The sequence below is a fragment of the Protopterus annectens genome, chromosome 6.part1, assembly GCF_019279795.1.
Source record: "Protopterus annectens isolate FY-2018-M chromosome 6.part1, PAN1.0, whole genome shotgun sequence".
Taxonomy (NCBI): Eukaryota; Metazoa; Chordata; order Ceratodontiformes; family Protopteridae; genus Protopterus; species Protopterus annectens.
The window spans coordinates 352,139,120-352,154,173 of NC_056738.1; the positions used below are offsets into that span (position 1 = coordinate 352,139,120).

The 15,054-nt window shown below is 37.4% G+C and overlaps 1 protein-coding gene across 1 annotated transcript in view; it reads left to right on the forward strand.

Moving 5' to 3' along the window:
• Positions 1–6,577: 6,577 nt before the first annotated feature.
• LOC122805293 (atypical kinase COQ8A, mitochondrial-like) overlaps positions 6,578–15,054 on the forward strand; it is a 740,997-nt gene continuing 732,520 nt past the window's right edge. Inside the window, exon 1 of the mRNA XM_044075380.1 lies at positions 6,578–6,990. The gene's annotated coding sequence lies outside the window, so the exon portion shown is untranslated. The remainder of the gene's footprint in view (positions 6,991–15,054) is intronic.

The window sequence follows — 15,054 nt, forward strand, 5'->3', positions numbered from 1 at the left end:
AGTCTGCCAACTCATGACACTCTCAGAAAATATGTTCCCAGTTACCTCCTTCTTCTCCATCCCACCTCCAACATTTGCTGTCTACCTGAGGAAAAATTCTTTGCAGTCTACTTGGGGTATAAAAATACATATGTTAACACTTCCAAGCAAAGATCCAGAATCTTCTAGACTTTGTTGCATATCTGGGAGACATACATATACCCCCATTGTTCCTTTGTAAATTGTTTATCCAATCTCTATTTTCAATAATTTTTAACCTCCTCTGATTGACTCTTATAGTTATCATGCAGTTTATATATGCTCTATTACTTATTCCTTTCTTAATGGCAATTTCTGATCTAGATTCTACTAAAAACTCTTCCAGTGCTGGTCTTTTTTTTAGGACCCACCTATTTCTTTCTCTTTGCCCATACTCGGATATCAATCCTTGATAGGGAAGGTGATCTCTAACCTAAAGTCCAAATAAGTTCTTGGTGTCTTCCCATTCTATTACCTTTCCCTCTCTAGTTATTTGCTCCTAATACCGTGGTTCCTTTGTCAGTTTTCTCCAATAAATTCCAGCCCTCTCATGCCTATTGTCGGCATCCCTAATTGCAGTCATCCCTATTGGCAGAATATCCTTTCTCCATTCTTGTGTTGGCTTAGTTCTTAGAATACTTTTTGATACTTTATGGATATAATATTCTGTATGATTATTGTTATTCTCCTTAAAGATCTGCATCCAAAATTCCAGTCTCTCAATTCTTGAGCCCCCCCCCAACTTCATCATGATTCATTTCCACTTTGAATTATATCTTTCTGCTTGTGCTATGTATAGACTGTGTTGCTCTGAAATACCCCTTCAAATTGGGTAATCCCAATTTGCCGCATTCTATTGGAAGAATAAGCTTGTCCCACTTAACTCTTGCTGTCCTTCCCTCCCAGATAAAATCCTTCAGCTCTTTATTAACTGATACCCACTACTTCTCATCTGGTTGATAGAAATATGTCTGACCTGTGTATAAGACTAAAGGGACTAAAAACATTTAACTGCTTGTATCTTAATATCAGTATCCATATAACAGAGCTTCCATTTTCTCAGTTTTTGTATTATCTTTTGTTTAGTATCTTCCCACATATCCTTAACTGCCACACCAGAATCATGTTTAATCCATACTTCTAAATACTTCATTTTATCATGTCTCCATAAGTATGGATATTGCTGAACCAATTCATATTTGGGTACATAATTTACCGCTATTGCCTTTGTTTTAGCTTCATTAATTTTGTATCCTGGAAAGATTTGAAACTGTCTCAATATGTTCCACAACACTGTAATGTCCATTTCTGGTTTTGTCAGGTATAAAGTAATGTCGCCTGCAACTAGAAACAGCTTTTCTTGACTACCATACCAATTATATCCTTAAATTTCTGTGCCCCTTATTTTCTTTGCCCATGGTTCTAAATATAATGCAAATAATAAAGGGGAGAGAAGACACCCCTGCCTAATTCCTCTGCTCAAGTTGAGATTATCAGAGAGGACCTCATCCACTTTAATTTTCATCTCTGATCCCTCATATATCCTCCTAATCAGCCTTATAATTTTATCAGGGAATGCCAATGGTTCCATTGCTCTGCTCATAAAGTCCCAGCTTACTCTGTCAAATGCTTTCTCTGCATCAAGACCCACCAGCAATAGTGGTATTTTCTTAGATTTTGCTTCCGTCTGGATCATCAGTGCTTTGTTAATGTTGTTGAATGTTTGCCTCCCCCCACAAAACCACGTTGATTCATATCTATCAATTTTGGCATCACTTATATCATTCTTTTAGCCATTATAGACATAAACACTTTATAATTATGGTTTATAGGTTCATAGGATGTTTCTAGGCTATTGACCTGAGGGTTGTTATGTTACAAGCCTAGCTGTTAAATCCCAATATAATACTAGATGAGAGATATTGTCTACACCCAAGATTTTTCTAGCAAGGGCTACCCATCTCCAGGAGAGAAGCAGGGGCAATCCTCAGCAGAAATGTATGGTTTCCCTTCCAGTCATCCAGGTTGCTGTTAAAATATGCCTGACCTGTGTTTAGTATTGAAATGGGCCTGTATGAAACTGGATCTAATCAATCTTTACTCTCTTTAGGTATTAAAGCTACCACCGCCTTCTTCCAGGATGTTGGTACTTATCCTCCTCTTAAAATACTGTTAAACACAACCTTCCAGATCTTTTATCAGTTTTTACCTCCTAGCTTCCAAATTTCCACAGGAATGCCATTGATTCATGGGGACGTTCCTGTAGATTGGTTATACAACACCATTTTTATCTCATTTCCTCCTATCCTGTTAGTAATTGAGCCGTCTCTACCTCTAACCTTGGCATATTTAATTCTTCCATAAACATTTCCATGTGTACCATTTCTTGACTTATATATTTCTCTGCTTTATGCATAGAATTTCCAAAATATTTCTAATACTACTAACAATAAACTGCTACTAATACTAGCTCCCTAAGCTTGGTGACAGCCCTTTCTACTTTCTGTTGGCTGAGTGATTGTGCTAAACGTTTTTGTGCTCTAGAGTTATTATCAAAAAACAGCTGCTCAACAGCAATCTTTCTAAACTTATGCATATTATCAACGTAACCTCTTGTTTTCTGTTTAGCATTTTGCAGTTGTTCCTCTGATTGTTCTGTGAGATTCCCCGTTTTGCAATACTTTAACATTTGTCAGTCCCTCTAAATAATTATTGTTACTTCTTAACCATATCTCCCTTTCTCTTATTTACACCCTATTTTTAAACTCGGTTTTAATTTTATCCCACTCCCTCACTATATTTTAGGAGACATTCTATCTTCTCTAATAGCTCCTGAATAATTTCCACTACCCATTCCTTAAATTTTTCTCTTTTCAACAGATAGGTGGGAAAGAGTCAGTGTCTCATTTTTATTGTATTACTCTGTGTTATTTAGTTATTATTGGCTCCAGATCTGAAATAATTATTAGGTGTGTGTCATGACCTTCAATTAAATGCACATGTTCCTTTGAAATATAAACCCTGTCTAGCCTAGCCCGGTTTTTGTATTTTGGGGAATAATATGTAAATTCACTCCCGGGTCCTAGTACTGAATTCACATCTTCACTGCCAAATATTTTCATAAATTTCTTCAACAATCTACCCTCCTTTGTTATATTTTCCCTTCCGGGCCCCCAGACACATCTTCACAGTTACAAATCAAATTCCAGCCTCCACCTATAAGTAATATCCCTTGCTGGAATACTGAAAGTATTGGTGTCAGAATGGATTTTTTTCTAATAGAATTATTTCAGACATTATTTCTAAACAAGCTAGATCAGGGAATATAATTAGGTTCTGTATGAATTATTTCTGAGCAAGTTAGGCCAGAAAATGTATTTATGCTCAGTGAGATACTGTGCTGCATCCTTGTGTTGCAAGTTTAGATAAAGGGACACAGCTCTGTTTTGCTATAGACAAATAAATAATATAGAACATTGCTTATCCAAGAGAAGCAGTTAGAAACAAGGACAGTCTGCCGCTGTATTTTGTTCTTGCTTTTATTACAAGTTCTGTAATGACTGCAGCATTGTTTGTGTGAAGGGAAAATGTGAGATCATGGGAAACTATTTGAGTATGAGAGCATTTTGAAATGTAACAGTCTAAGCATAGCTCTCAACTATCCCTGATTTTCAGGGACTTCCCTGATTTTGACTCAAATTTTAGCTCTATCCTTCTTCATCTCTCCTAAAATTGGTGACCTTTGGAGAAAATATAATAAATTATACTTAATAAATAATGACAATAATTAGAGTATACACTTCTTTTACTTCAAAAACTTACATTAATTCACATTCTCTTGTTTTGTCAATGTCTGAAGTTAATAGTACTAATATTTTAAATGTGTCCCTGATTATTTCTGGATTTGTCCCTAATTCTATTGAGATTTGTCCTTGATTGGTTGAGAGCTATGAGTCTAAATCACCACTAGATGATGAGTGCATGTTGTTACTGTTAGCTTAAGAATATAAATTATAATTGAAAAGAATATTCCAGAAGGTGCCACCTAAGTTGGCCAGTGCATTGTTTCATGTACTTAAATTAGCATTTGCAGTCTGCCATATGATATTTATTTTGTGCAATTGGAGTAGCTGTTAATACTATTCTGGAAGATAAAGCATTTGGCCATAAAATGCTTTTATGTCCCAGTGGACTTACTGATGAAGGTCAGTGTTATGAAACTCTTTACAATCCTCATCTTAGCATAAAGTCAGACACCAGCCTGTTTATGCTGATGTAACTTATTGATTAATTAAATTAAGCTTTTAAAATATTCCTATTGCTAACTATATAGGGTCTAGCATCCCTCTCAGATATCCTTGATTTTTCAGGGATTTTCCAGATTTTGGCTCAAAATGTTGCTCTGTCCCTCCCAATCCATCCTAAAATGTGTGATTTTGGGAGAAAAGGTAGTGGATTACATTTAATAAATAACGGTAATAGAGTCACAGACTTATTTTATTTCAGAAAATTTGTGTTAATTCATATTCTCTTATTATTTCAGCTTCTCAGTTAATGGTGGTAACATTTAAAAAAGTGTTCTTGATTGTCCCAAATTATTTCTGGATTTGTCCCTGACTGTAGAAGTAAGAGGTTGAGAGCTATGTGGTCCAGTAAAGGAAGAATTTATATTATGAAAAATAAGAAATTGCTCCTCTTTTGACACTCTATGATTTTAAAGGTCAGAGCTATGACTGAGAGGTATGGTGTTTATTTATTTATTTAAAATTGATTAGAGGGTAGATCACTGATCAAATAATGACCATTTGCAGGCTCAGGCATGGGTTAAAAGGTATGATCCTCAGGGCTTTACCAAACAAAAAAATCAAAAAGTTATGAGGTACATAGCAAAAATATGAGGGTTATTTATTTATGTTGTTGTTGTTGTTTGTCTTTCAGCTTTTCCCGGTAAGGGGTCGCCACAGCGGAACTCCGGTCCGCTAATGATTGGCAATAGATTTTAACGAAACGCCGAAGGTGCCAGCTCGACTCCCAACCTTCAACGAAGGCACGCCCATTTACACACGCATATCTTTCAAATGCTACACAACTACGGGGAGGACATGCAGACTCCACACAGAAGGCACTCCCAAGCCCAGCTGAGAATCGAACGGGAGAACCTCTTGCTGTGAGGTAACAACGCTACCGCCGTACCACCGTGGTAGAGCAAGGGTTATTTATTTATGTACTCATTTAAATTTGTTTACTGGGGTAGAACACTAGAAGCTAGTTACTGGCGGGTTCCTATTGCGTGATCGCAGATGCATTTTGTCAAATGCATCTTGAACAAACCTAAAAGAACGAAACGGCAAAATAGCAAAGCGGCTTTTCAACGAATTTGCTTGACTGCTTTCATTACTCTGCCATTTTTGGCACTGTAGTGAGATCTCGGAGTTGGTATATTTAAGTAGGGGGGGTGTGGGGGGCACAACCCCCCCCCACATCAGAGGGTGTGGGGGGGGGTGAAGCCCTCCACATTATGCAATGTTTTAAAGCTTTTTTTTTTAATTTTAGAACAGCGATTTAAAAATCGCTGTTCTGAGGTTTCGATGTTGTAAGCTTTCGCTTACATGGGGTTGATTCATTATTGTTCACTTTTGTAAGCATGGGATAATATAATATAGACCCTTACTGGCTCAAGTACAGGTTGAAAGGAATGCTCCTCTGTGATTTACAAAAAAAAAAAATCATAAAGTTTATGAGGTACAGGGCAAAAATATTAGGCAAATCAGGGACACTTGTAACCATGATTGACTTGACAACTTTGGTGAGGTGTGCATGTGTTACATCACCTCTTAGCCAAGAAATCTGGACAAAGCCTGACACAATGGGGGGACAAAGACCCAAAAATAGGGTCAGATTTTAAATATTGCTCTTATAAACTTAGAAAGTTGCTAAAATAACAGAGTTTATATTAAATTTTATTTTCCAATACATATGAACCCTGAAACTCAAATATATGTCATTTAGTGATTTCACTCCTCAGATCATCCCAGTGATTGATATGTCAGAAAACCTCAAATTTTATGAGGAACAGATCAAATTTTTGAGGCAAAAACCTGGACATTCTGTGAAACTCTGGACAGTTGAGAGGTACACGATATGTACTTTTCTTTACTGGTACTGTGTAAAACTAGAGTTGTGACTTTGTTGCTGATCTGGTAGATCCATTTTCTAAGGATTCACAAAATAAGGATAGTTCAAGTTTGTAATATAGAAGTGGGATCTCCTTGCTATGGCAGCCAACAAGCACGGTATGCCACTCAGTGCTGCTTTGCTCTCCAGTTCGTCCAGAAACGGACCGTCAAGAGTTAATCGACTCTCGGATACGTGGCAGCCAGTATCTGAAACTGACATTCGTACAATTTTGCTGATGACAAAAGCTGTCATATTAGTAAGCCTTAGGAAATTATTCAGTTTTGAGTCACAAATTGTCTGCTTCTGTGACATATTTCCCTTTGCTTGTGAACCGCTGTCAAGTATTTATGTGTAAACCTACGAGTTAGACCACACACGGTCTTGGTAGGCTGAATATCTCAGTGCAGTGTTCTAACAACAGTCAGTTGATAAAACTGTAGGTAGAACTCTCCTTAGTCTACAGACAGAGCTGTTAATCGGATTGCTTTTAAGCACATTATGTGTTATTATTTCGGACGCAAACAATATCGCCAAACTATCCAGTGCGGTATTAATGTTTTAGTGCTACTGCAACATCGGGTTTCTCTGCTCTCTATTATTTTAATTTTTGGGATGACGTCCTAAAGTAGGCTGGCCCCAGGCGAACAACACAATCGGATTTAACCGCCATGGTATTTGTTTATAGTAGTAGGCTGATAGTATGAAGTTTAATGGCTAACTGAGGAGAGGTTTTTAGATCACTCCCTATTTCATCCTGAATACTTGAATTTTTGCGCGGGTTCTTTGTTCAGAGTGGTGAGTACTTTTTGGTTTGTTTGTTCTAAAGCATTAGAAAAAGAAGTATATGTTTAGTGAAGTTGTCAGTGGTTTACTTCATAGGTTGGATAAATTGTGTTGTAGCGCTCAGTTAAGACTAGAGTTTGTAGTAGTTCGGATTTGGTTTTCGTTCACCTCTAGTGTGATGTATGTTTTTTAAGTGCACGTGGCGCGGCAGTAATGTTTTACACGATTTTCCCTACTTACGGAAGGTAAACTAGGTTAACAGACGGCATACTGTCTCGTTTCCTTTTGGTAATGACTAAGTTACAGTTTGGAACTGATTTCTGGAAGTCGGGGTTCTAGTTTTGTGTTTTCATGACTAACGGAAGTTTAAATTGCATTTTTGTTTATTTCCAGGTTGTTTGGGACCAGTCACGTTCCCATACTGTATGGGCCATACATTGTGTGGTTTTTTTTTTTTTTTTTTTTTTTCTTCGTCTCATCTGGCATAGATAGAATATAGTGCACGCTGACCATCTGCCTATCATACATTTTAACTGTCCCGATTTTGCCTCCTGTTTTTGGTCTGTTCCTCACAGAATTTTTTCGACAAATTACTGGCAAATAGTCGGGGATTGAAGTTAGAAAATAATGACAGACATTTGTTTCTGACTCCATAATAGTCAAAAATCATGCTAATGCTAGTCAAAAATTTCACGCTAATGCAAAATCGGTTATTCTGTCAGTTTTCTAAGATTGTAAGAGCAATACTTAAAATTGTCCCTATTGTTGGGCCTTTGTCCCCTCATATTTGGCTTTGTCCAAATTTCTTGTTCTTAAGAGGTGTGTCTGCCTTGTAGCTATGGGGTACAGCAAGGACTTGCACTGGCGTCTGTGGAGATGTAAACACTTCTCCGTTTTGTACGTAGTGTACGTGCAGGCCTGTGTACCATTCCTAAACTGAGGCAGAAATGTACAATGTGTTTTAACTACACCCCACCCCCTACGCATGTACACAGACAGACACGCGCCTTTGGTCTTTCTCAGACCTTTGTGTTTCTTTGTGCTTAGCTTTAGAGGTTCTCTTCGGATCGAATTAAAACTGAGATTTCCTTCCAGACTTTTAAGACTGCAGATATAGTTTAGAAATTAGTACTGACACCACCAGCACTGCTTTCAATTACTTTGCGCAAGAGAAGGGAACGTACCTCATTTTGGGGTCTTAAAAAGTTCATGTTCCTCGAAGTTCCACATTGAAAGAGTCTGTCACACATTCAATGTTAGGATTTTTTAAGTGAAATCCATGGTAAATAGAAATTAATCATATTAATTAAAGGATCTTCTTTAAAAGTAAAACCAGCATATTTTAACCATCCTATAACCTTCCTAGTTGAAGCTGTTAGCAAGCCATTAGTACGTGTTCCACATTTTGCCCATTTGTTCCACATTATGAAGGCGAATGTTCCTCATTTTGGAGCTAGAAATTTGAGAGCTATGATTGGGGATAGTTTTTATATATTTCTCTTCAGGTAAAACGAGTGATTTTATCAGTATGTATTTTCTGAATGGTAAAAATTAAGCTCTTAATGTAGGGCTCTTAATGTAGGTTATTACAATAATGACTTGACTATAATCCTCGGAGATTTACCAGAAAGCTAAAAGTTTTAAAAGAGGCATTGCACAAAAGGCAGACTAGGAGAGCAGTTTAAAGTCATGATCACCGGCATAGTTCTCAAGCTTTTACTTTCAGAATTAGGGGACAAAGGAAAAAAGTAACTAGGGAAATAGACCCGAAATCATGATCACTCACGTTTTAAATATCAATGCCATTAATTCAAAAATTTGATAGAAAAAGATGTTATGAATTAATATAGAGTAGTGTGATAAGGTCTCCGATTATAACCAGTTTATGCATTCTAGACCTGTAAGCCAATAGATTGAGGAAGGTGAATGTTTGCCAAGAAGACATAGGGAGTGAGGAGAGGGAGAGGAGAAAACTGATGTAAAGTAATTCAACAATGTAGGCCTTTTATAAAGGAGGGGAACTGTAGTTGGATGGTGAATGTAGAAAGCACCAAATTCTGGAGATGAAGTTGTTTATTTAAAAAGACCATCGAGATTTTGGCTAGGAAGAAATAGTGATAATAGGAAATCTTAACTTAATTTAACAAAGGTAAACTGGAAGGTACTGCTTGTATCTGTTTACAGAGAATCCACAAACATGATTTGTGCACGTAGTAAGAGTCATCAGAGAAAAGAAAATTTTTGATTTGATCTTGACAAAATGAGTCCGATAAGTGAAGTTGAAGTGAAAGATGGATCCATTGACAAAAAACTATTTGTATGTTCAGTATGGTTAACATTAATAGCAGGAAAAAAAATCTTGTTTCAGCAAGGGTGTTTTGGCCAAGGAGGAAGATTATGATGGCTGATCAAGTTAAGGAATGCCTAAACAGATTTTATGTCTGGTAGTTGAAATTTGGAGTCACCTGAAAATGGGACATGAAAAAGGGTGCTTAACTACCACCACCACCTCATCCTTTCTTTTTCATAATCTCTAATTTGATTAATCATTGTGATATTAAGTTCTGTTAGGTGTAAGAGCATTCCTAAATAGCAAAATGCATTGGGGGAGTTAGTTTGAGGAATCACAAAAGATTCCAACTAAAGTAGTAAGGATATCCAAACTTGCTGTATTCTTTAAGGAAGAGGAAACGACTTATTAGAGACATGGGTGTGAACTCTGGTCTTAGCAGTGTTTGAAGAAGGTTGGAGAGATATTAAAAAGCTGTATGGAGTAAACCTGCTGAAATACTGAGCAGCTTTTGTTGAGGTGGTGGAATAATTAGCTTGCACTTATGCAGTACAAATGTATAATTGAGTGAAATGGCCACGACATTGCATTTAGTAATTGCCAGACAAATAACATTTAAAAGATTGTTTCAGGTATGATAGTATGATAGCAAGAAGCCAGGCTTGAAAACAGTTTGGAAGATATGAGCTGGAATACTTGAACCACCATTGTTCTCTTTGCAAGGTTCCAGTCATCCATGGTTTGTAGAAGTGATGATTGTACAGAATCGGAATGTGTTATGTTTGAAGGGTTCTGGCTTTAGTTTAAATTCTTCACATTAAATTGGACTAAATTGTTAAGTTTAAAAGTCTCTGGGTAAGGATTACATTAAAATTGAATTGTGCAGGACAGTATGAAATAAATGTACCCGTTGCAAGGGTTTTTAATACTTGCATCATACTATTTTGAGTTTTATCTACGGTGTTGTCAGAGTTGCATATAGGTGAGTAAAAGAATGGTCAAAATGTAGTGTGTCCAAAGCTTGTCAGAAGAGAGACAGACTGAAAAGATGCTTTATAGGCCTGTATAAATTGCTTCCCATTTCAATATTGCCAGCTGATACTGAACTCTGAACTGAAGTCAGACTTGGTGACATGCTTGAGAAGGCTGTAGGATGTTTTACTTGGAGGGTTCTTCTATGGTTGTTTGTCCTTGCCTCTGCTTTGCTTTTTTCTATGTTGGAGTTAAATTTTATCAGTGTTGGTAAAATATTTTTCTTGGCTTATGATTGGCTGACACCTGAACCTGTAAGACATGTAGTGCAGTCACACTTTCTGGGTTTGTGTACAGACTTTCTATTTACTGTTCGGGTATCTAACTGCCATTCTCAAGCTAAATTGTTGAAAAGAACTAAGATGGTACATGAAAGGGACTGGACAATTGGATGGGTACTTGTAAATTCACTCCTGTTATGACTGGCCTAGCCCGTCTTGAAAAGAGGTGCATGGCCTAAAGGGTTGGTACTGGCAAGGCATTAATAGCTTCATAGCTCAGTTGCTGTGTAACTCCTCTGATCTTATGGTGGTTATAAAGCTGGAAAAGAGGAAGGAATATCTCAGAATAGCTGGAAACATTAGTACCCAGTATGGGTGGGGGTGGAGGTCAGGTAATCCTACTTCTTGGTCAAAGTGATACATAAACTTAGCCATGGTATTGAATTCTAGGTTTTAACAGTAATCAAGGGGAAACAGTGCTGTTAAGTAATCTGTTACTGTTTGGACGTAGATGCATGCATGACTAAACACTCATGCCGTGGAACAGGAGGAATCAAATAATAATGCAGTTTGTGGGATTCTTGAATGCAGTCAAAGTGGTGAATTGTCTTAATTTTGGTAAGACTGTTCCAGCATTTATGGAGCACACAAACCAGAAGTCTGTTAATTTGTTTTGGGTGTTGCTCGAAAATGCTGTTAGTTGGGTCTGAGGTTCCTCGATGGTGAATGCCATTGCAGCAAGTAAGTCAGGCCTAGGAAGTGATTCTTGTGCATTAGGTTTTGACTAAAGAAAAGTTACTAGAAATTACGATTACTGTATGGGTCCACTCGTTCATTAAATACAGAATTCTGATGGCAGGAGACCTGATGGGCAGCTGCAAATCTGGAATTTCTGTGTAAGCTAATAACCAGGTTATAGTGTGACTTGTAAACAGCAATACAGATTTTCATGTCATTTGTGTATCTTAAAGTAGGTCCATATGGAACCCCAGTTTTAACTGAACATTTATTTATTTTATTTAGCGAGATAGTGCACTGATCTCAACTGACCATTTGCAGGCACAGCTAGAATATGATGATGAAATAGCACTCTGCAAGGCTGCAGCTTTATTATGTTTTGTAAGGTAACTTATAAACGAGGCAACTACAGGTTGGTCTGTTATATTAGAAGCCTTACAGAGGTCCAAAAATATTAGCCTTTTGTTTAATCAATAAAGTTTTAATAGTAACTGAGTTTGTGCCACTGCCACTTCTAAGTCATGCTGTGTGTGGGATAAAATCTCCCTTTCTTCTAGGCAGTTTATTATAACAATAACCCATGTTTGGGTGTGGGTAATGCTGGATTCCCCCTTGTGACCAAAACATGCCAGTCATGGGTAAATTCCAACATTGCTCACACCCAAACATGGGCTATTGCTATTATACAATGACATTATGTAAGAAAGGAATTACTTAATTTTCTTAAATAATGTCTTTGTTTTAATGGCGCCATCTGGTTCTCCTGCATTTTTTCAGTATCCTGTGGCTTTCGTGATGTACTATGCATGCGTACGTGACTTGCATTCCCACACTTACGCAGTACATCAGTGCTTTGGAAAGGGATAAAAAGAGAAAAAGTTTGAAATCTGGGGAGTTGAGAGGTACAAGAGAGACGGGACAAAGGAAGTATAAGGAAAATTGGGTACTTTTCTTTAGTTTTTGTATAATGTACCCGATTTTCCTTGTATTTTCTCTGTTCTTTCTGTCTTTAACCTTTTAACTGTCAGAATTTCAAACTTTATTTATTTTCAATTATCTTTGCACCGCCAACCACTGTAAAGCGCCAGGGAACTAGCAATGAATAATAGTAACAAATGGTAAAGCTCAAGAATAGTTTTTTAAATCTATTCTTGAGAAAGTCCAGATGAGCAGACTTTTTTTTTTCTATTGGTATATGTTGGATTGTACAATGGACATGCTGGTTGTGCTAACCAATCAGCGTGCTCATTTTTGAATGTTAATGGGCAGACACTGTATAATTTAGTTGAATACTTTTTGAAGAACTGTAGCAAATGGGCTCAGTATGCTTATAGGCCCATAATTAGCCACCTTGTGCATACCTTGCTGTTGTTTTAGATATTGTCTTGCTATTTTTCCACACTTCTTGGTCAGTGCCATCCTGTATGCTCCTAGTATTGTACTGTCAGGGGATATGTAATAAATGGTGCAAACCGCTTGCATAAGCTGATGGCAGATTATAGATGGATACTAATCCATGCCTTTATTTGTGTGCTGAAGAATTCTCTTTATTGCATTCATTATTGCTGAAACAGGCAGGTAGGTGCCCTGGCAGCTTGTCCACAGTTGTAGAGAAGTAGTCATTGAACACGTTCTCTATATGTGATGCACATTTACAAGTGAATATGCTGTCACACTGTTGTACTTCTCCAGGCATAGAATTTTTATCAGTGACTTCAGTGCTTTGTTGAACCATGGTGTTTTATCTTACCCTGGTGCAAGGCCGAGAAAATGGTACATTCAATCCAGGATGTTTATTGGTTTAGTGTTGAATAACAGCTGCTTCATGTAGGCTGTTGTCATGATTTCATCCTTGAGAAGTTGAAGTTTCAGACCTGGCATGTTCTCCTTTTAGATTTCTGGTGGTGTTCACCAATTTGATATGGTGTATGATTATTGTGCTACAACAAAAAAGTTGAGGGCCACTTGGGTATTTGGCTAGGGTGCCAACAGCTTCGAAGCTTGGCGGTAGATTTTGTGAAGATACAGAACAGCCACCATTTTTTTTTTTTTTTTTTTTATTGTGTTCTGTCCTTGACAGTGGGGTAATCATTTGAGTGTCTACAAGTAATTCCCATTTGTTTATTGTTTTCCATTTTCTCACTACTCTGTCAAGCAATATAGGTCTCTGGTAATATACCTTTTTGGTAGTATTTCTTCAGATCACAGATGTAGTATGTGATGGCAAATTCAAAAGCCCATTTAAAATGTATAGTGCCTTACAGAACTGAATGTAGTGAAACAGTCTGTGCAGTTTATACTGAGTTGATGAGGGTCAGGTGACTTCCACTAAAATGGTGTGGGTGGAGAACATTGAGGGACACTGAGGCTAGATGTGTGTGGCTGTTGCTGACCTGTGTGTTTTTACAGTACTTGTTTGAAGCTGGTGCTTCAGGTTTGCTGTTTAGTAACTGTTTTTCCTGCTGATGTAGTTTTACAGGGAACAGTAAGTTGTTTTTGACAGTGTGCCAAAGCAACATCAGCAGGAAATTGAGTTCTTATTGGCTTAGTGCCTGTCACTGTAGTCCAAGCTGTGGTTTGCAAAGAGTCTTACATTTTTTTTTTTAAATTTTAAGATGACCTAGTGCATGTTGAAGCAGCAACTGCTGTACATTTAATTTAATTGTATTGAATTTTGTATGGTGACAGCATGATTTTAAACTTTAGAACTATCAAGCTATTCTGGGGGGTTTCTTTTCACATCTGACCACCCAATTCAATAGTGTACAAAACAGATTGTCTGTAGAGTGGGCTAGTACACTGCTGTGCTTCATAAGTAATGCGTTTATAGTTTGCTTCCTTGGTTATGTCAGACACACACAATTCCCAAAATTGTGTGTGGGTCATACTGATTATACTATTTATTGCTGTGCTGTTGTACTGATGTTGAAGTATTCTTGTAAGTATTAACTTGCTAGATAGTAAAGCACATGGTCTACATCTTGTGACTTTTTTTCAAACGTGTGACTAATTTTACCAACTGAATATCCAGGTATAGTGCCAGAAAGTCATTAGAACTAGGAACTGCTACTGCTGGTGGATACTGGTATCATTCAGCCAGTATCTTGAAGGGTGTTAAAATATTCTCAGTCTTTATGTCGCATAATGGCTTTAAATTTCTTTCCTACAGTTTCAGGATCTGTGGTTCTTTCCTGACCTGCTGCTGTGGGTGAAATTTACACACTGTTCCCATTTTTCAGTGATTTTATTTTTTAGGGATTCCAGTTTTCTGCCACCTCCCAAAATAAGCCAGTCATTTGGTTGTTACATATGACTGTTCATCTTCCATTTCTGGCAAGAAGCCCCTTTTGGGGAATCCTTCCACACAAAAATTATATTTTTTCACATCAATTGGGACAGAGTTTCTAAGAATTCTGGCAATTTACTGTGTTGACATCTTAGCGGAAACATCTTGTCAGACCAGTTATTTTTAGTAGCTGGGGCTAATTAACTAGGTCTGGGACACTTGTGACAAAAAGTGCTGCTTTTGTACTTTTTGTGAGTGAAACCAAGGAATTATATGTTCAAAGGAATTTGTGTGTGGTGTTATTTTTTTTTTCATACTTTGTAACAACTTGCCTTAATTTTTACTTAACTCAATGACTCTCTTTGTGAAACTCTTTCTAGCAGCACATAATGACAAATGGGCTTCTGCCTTGGCAGGAACATGAATACCTTTACCGATTCTGTGGTTCTTCCACCTGCTCTAATTTTGTTTTGTAATGGTGCCTGTCCTTGTCACCGAGTCTACCAAAT